Raw genomic sequence first — 5,818 nt, forward strand, 5'->3', positions numbered from 1 at the left:
AGAGCTCAAAGGGATTCAGAGGTCATCTTGCCCAAGCCAATGTTTTTATAGAAAAGAAACTGTGTTCTAACACAGGAAATAACTTGGCCATGGCCTCAGAACTGTGACAGAGCCAGGATTAAGTTCCTCTTTTTTACCTCCCTACCTGATCCTCTCTTCCTTGGACGTATACCAACCCCATAATTCTCAGTGGTACTGTAAAGTCTCAGAAGGCTCTCTGTTCTTCACACGGCTTCTCATTTATGGGGAAGAAGGATGTCTCTGATGGCAGTGACGCATGACACATATGTGGAAAATGGCAGATGGAGACAATATCTAGAGAAGAGGTTGCTGGAATTCAGAAAACAAGGACAGTTTGGAGAGGGATGCTGGGTGGACATTATTGAGCCTGAACGAGTCCTTACAAAAAGGGCAGAACTTGGACCAACAGAAAGGTCTGAGTACAGGGGACATTCATTTAGAGGGAATGGCGAAAGTGAGGACCTTAGGAGTAGATATTCACAGAACAAGAGGAGCAGTTAATGTCCCAGTGTCTTGTGGCTCAGATGGTAGGTGGCCAAATAAAGGTACCCGAATTAATACGATCTCCTTGGACTCACTGGAACAGATATATGCACTAGAAAACCAGAGGGCTTGTGCCGTAAGGCCTCACCATGTCCTGGCTACTGACAATAAGCCATTTAAGAAATCGCTTGCTGAGGGATTCCTCTGGGCTTTGGGGATGCTGCATAGAGATGATACATTGTGACAAGCTTTTCTTCTTCTTCTTTAGCTTGGAGAGAACACCTACACCCAATATTCTCTTTAAAATTCAGGGAAACCAGTACCAACATATGGATTCTCTCATTTGTTAATGGGAAGTTTAAAAAATACAAATCTCAGGGGGCTGGAAAAGTAAAGGGAGGTGGGGGGGCTTTTCTTTCTCTTTAGATTGTGGAAATGCATTGTTATGTGCTGTTGAACTGGAGTATGGGAAGGGTCAGACTTACTCTCAGCATCCTCAGTAATACCAGTGACTCATGTGAGTGTGGGGTTTACTCCTGACCCCATGACCATTTAATATGGTTTGTTGGTTTGTACTATGTTGCTCTGTACTATAGTGTATGGCATGGTAAGGATTCCAGGATATAAAACAAAGGAGAAAAGTTGCTTGCTGAATTTTATTCTGGAAGGAAGGCCACTCAGTATCTGAGAAAAGTCTGTAGGATTTAGACACAGGACTGACCTTGGCACACTAATATGTTTGAATCCTTTTGTCCATCTAAAGGTGACTGTATTGTGGAGAGTTTATGCATTATCACTGTTTAGAGTTTCTAAAGACATAGTTATTACCTGTGAGGTGTTATATGAGAACAGGCACAATAAATAATTGTTTTGGTTGGTTAGTGTAAACAAATACATGTTTAAATGATACAAAATTTAAATATGGATATGTTTATAAAACAATAAAAATAGTTATTAATAGCAATTGTTATTAATCAGAGCTCTTTTGCATCCATTCAGTGCATATATATTACACGATGACTTTTATCAGCCAGAAGAACGTGATGATTAAGAGTGTGAGTGCTGGAACCCCATACCTGGGAATACTGGCTTCTCAGTCTATGAGTCTTATTGCCTTAGGCCTAACCCTCTTTTTACCTTCTGTCTCAGTTACTATTGCTACCTAACAAATTACCCACCAAATGTAGTGGCTTACAACAATTGCTTTATTCTGCTCATGGATTCCCAGAGTTAGGAGTTCAGACAAGGCCTAGCAGAGATGGCTGTCTGTGTTCCATGACAGGTGGGGCCCCAGGGGGTGACTTGATGGCTGGAGACTTTCAGAATCCTCTGAAAGCTGGAACTGCCTGGGATGGGCTGGGCCAACTAGAAGTCTAGAACTGATCACCAGAGTGCCTGCATGTGGCATCTCCATGTGACTTGGTCTTGTTCCATCATGGTGGCTATGCCACCATGGGTAGTCGTACTCCCTGTATAGCTGCATAGGCTCTGGAAGCTGCATTGCTTTTTATGGCCCACGCTGAATATCATCACCCTTACTTCTGCCATATTCTATTGGTTGAAGCAGTCACGGGTCTTTCCAGATCCAAGCGCAGGGACCTAGATCCCACCTCCTGCAGCTGTGTTAAAAACTTCTGCAATCTCCTTAAATGAGGATGAGAAGAGGACCTTTCTCATGTGGGTGTTCAAGTTTATATGAGCTCATGTTTGTTAGGTGATAAGAACAGGACATGGTACACACTCATGGTACCCAAGCAAGGACAGCTCCTATTCCAGGCACCAGGCTGATGCTGAGCTTTCAGAGATGAAAGGGACTTAGCCTTGGCCTCCTCGAGAGCTTCACAGTCGAGTGCGCCTGAGCTTGTTGGGGTCTTCTGCAGGCAACCTTCCCTGCCTGAGAAATCCTGGAGCAGAGTATTGTCTAATTTCATTGCTCAGCCCACCCCATCCTCACATGGTATAGAAGGTGAGTAGGGCTGAGCATTATTCTTATTCTTTTTTAATCAAAGCGAAAATTGAGGCCCAGAGAGGTTAAATGATTTTACCTAAGGTCAGAGAATTAGCAGCTGAAGGTAAGGCTGGAGGAAAGTTCACAAGCCTCTGGTCTTTGGCTTCTGTAAGTCACAGGCAGAAGTGGGACCTGGTCTTTTCAATATGCCCTTTTCTGAGGGAGAGGAGGGGGCTTTGCCGCCGCCGCGAGGGGCACGACCAGCCCTGTAGGTGCAGAAGCCCAAAGGCTTCATCTTATACTTTGCCTCTAATGAAGCTGTTGTCACATTTCCATCCTCTCCGCCCTGTAGGAAAACACTGCAATACTGGGGGACCTCATTAAAAGAGCTGCGTTAGCAGGAGGCAGAGTGCGGACGAAGGAACAGGGAGCCGCTCCGCAGACGGAGCCCCTCTCCGTGGTTACTTCCCTCCAGCAGTTCACTTGTTCTGCTCTCCACGCAACGCCCCCCTCCCAGGTCCCTCACTTCCACTTCCACTAAAAATAAATCTCCCATTAGCTCCACCAGTGGCTTCTGAAGGAGCATGGCGATAAATTGAATTTCCAGCTTACACTGGAGCTTGGCAAGTGGAGACGGCATTTTCCCAGGGCTGCTCATCCACGCTTCTCAAACTGGAGCGATTGTTCCCAACAATGCAGAAGAGAGGCGCCTGTTCCCCTGATTCCTTGTATTTTCTTCCTAGTGGAGTCAGATTTGCATTCTCTTCTAATCCAGTCCGACTGCCAGGGCCAAGCCCCGAGGGCTTGGATCTGCCCGAGTTCTGTATGGTCTGTGCCTGGGAGAGCCGCTGGTATAAAACATGCAGGGGGCCTGGGAGGCTTGACTTTAATCCCCAGCTGGGTCTTGGTATTTCTTTCTCATTAAGGGCGGCAGGGTTATCGGAGCTGGGAGAGTAGGGACAGATAAGTTCCGTAATTCATTTCTCCCCACTCTTGCACAAGCTATGAATGTCTTTGTCACATATTTTTCCTCCAGAGAGCAAACTGATTATTGTGACAATCATCACCCACCACCTGGAATTTAGCATCCCAGAGGAACCGGGGTGAGACACCAGAAGAGGACTGTTACCAGTAACAATGGATGGAAATTTTATATATATATGTATTTTAAGAGCTTTGCTAGCCGATGTATCCTGTGCCTGCTGCCAGATAAGAATCCAGTTGATTCTTATGCATATGAATTTCGAAAATCGCTGACGAGGACTTCCAAAATTACATCCATTTTACAGATAATACCCATTTTACAGATAATAATAGAACTAGAAGGCACTCCTTCTAGGAGATCTTCTGGGGAGGTGGGCAGGCAAGTATGCCTTCATGTATAGCCTACTAAATTTAGGTAATGCATTACTTCTGAGAGTTGAGCTTTAAGCTCCCACACTTCGATGAAGTGCTGAATTGGTAGGTGAAATATTCGTTGAGCATCAGTTACTGAGTTATGTGCTGGGGCTTCAAAGATGATTAAAATATCGTCTTTGTGCTTAGGGACCACTCCCGTACTTGCCTTGGAGACATTTTCGGTTGTTACAACTTGGGGTGAGATGCTACTGCATCTCATGTGTAGAGACCAGAGAGGCTGCTAACCATCCTACAGTCCACAGGACAACCTCACAACAAAGAATAATCCAACCCCAAATGTCAATAGTGTCAAGATGAAGAAACCATTCTTAGGAAGTCTTGTTAGGAAGCAGGCATCTAGATGATTACAGTACGTATATTTTAATAAATGCCAACATGGAGATAGACAGGAGGACTAATTTAAACAGAAATAAAAAGAAAAGCATGGAACTAGAGCTGATGCCTCCTCTCTCTTGCCAGCCACCATGCCCTTCTCCTCAAGGCCAGCTCTTTTCCTTCTATTGGCAGGGAGGGAGTCATGCTTTTCATTTTTCCTTTCCCTTATTTGAGGTGTCTGATAATGGTGTTTAAAAATAAATAAAAAATTTAAAACTCCATACGGATCCAAAAAAAAAAAAAAAAAAAAGGCTGGAATATGGGAGGAAGTTGGGATTCTTTCCCAATAAGTAGGGTTCTGGGTTACTTGGAGAGCCAGAGATCCCTTAGCGGTTTCGATCTTCCTTCTTTCCAATCATCTTGCTCTCTGATCTTCAAACAGACCACAGCAGATGGAAGCATTAGGCTTTCAGGCTGCGAGAATTATTGGGAAAAGCACAAGTTTCAGAGCCCTGGAATCCCCTTAAAAAATCATTAAAAAGTCATTTCCCCACCAGGGCCCTCAGTTTCTTCACATGCAAAATGAAGTCATTGAATAGATGATCCCCTGGTTCTCTTCCAACACATTGGGCAAATGAGCAACTTTATGTTTTTCATCTCCTAATGCCCACTGGACCTCAGATCTCCTTTTATTTTCACACTCAAGAGTTAGGAAAAAATATAGGGTGGCCCCTGTTCTGCCATGCTGTTTTTTTCCAGTGGGATGAAGAAGAGATGCTCACAAGAGACTAATTGTACACCAGCTCCTGAAAGGAAAAGATACCGTTTTTTCTTGTGGGCTGGGCTTTGATCAAACACCTGAAAGCATGGAAAGGGTTGCCAAAAGGAAAGCAGAATGAATGTCTAAGAGGATGCCCCCCTTCGGGATGAGAGTGTCTACCTGACTGTCCACCAGGCCTTTCTTCCTGTGCACTAAAGACAAAATGATTTTGCAAAGGGAATTTTTTTTCCTTCCTTCCTTTCCTCTTTTTCCTTAAATGTTTCCATTTAACTCTAAAGACTGTTTCTAAGTATGCAGGAATGGGGGAGCATAGTAGATAAAAATATGGAGAGTGGTCAATAATAGAAAATGTATTCAGAGTTATTGGTCTTGTTACTGAGGTATGTATGACCTCTTTCCTTTCTGAATTCCTTATGTTACCACGTGGTTAGCAGTTAAATGTTCTGCTGTGATAGTTCACACTATCCGCTTATCTCCCCAACTAGACTGCCTACTCCTTAAGGTCAAGGGCTGTCCCTCAGACTTTCTTTACAAGTCCCACAGAGTTTACACCAGTGCTAGGCACAGAGACAGTCCCATTCACTGAACAGTGGAGTGACTGCAACTCCATTTCAATAAGCATCTTTCCTCGAATACCTTTAGTTAACAAAATATCTTCATAGTTCTTTTAAGGCACTATTTATTTTTGAGCACTAGTTGATATTACAAAAGGGGAGGACTGGTATCATTTGGATTTATTGAAATAGCACTTAGTTTGTATCAGTCTAGAGCAGTTTTTCAACTTTGGCACTATTGATGCTTTGGTATGAGTTGGGGTATTTGCAATAACCCTTTATAGTGAGGTGCTGATT

The sequence above is a fragment of the Ursus maritimus genome, unplaced genomic scaffold (assembly GCF_017311325.1).
Source record: "Ursus maritimus isolate PB19 unplaced genomic scaffold, ASM1731132v1 scaffold_29, whole genome shotgun sequence".
NCBI lineage: Eukaryota > Metazoa > Chordata > Mammalia > Carnivora > Ursidae > Ursus > Ursus maritimus.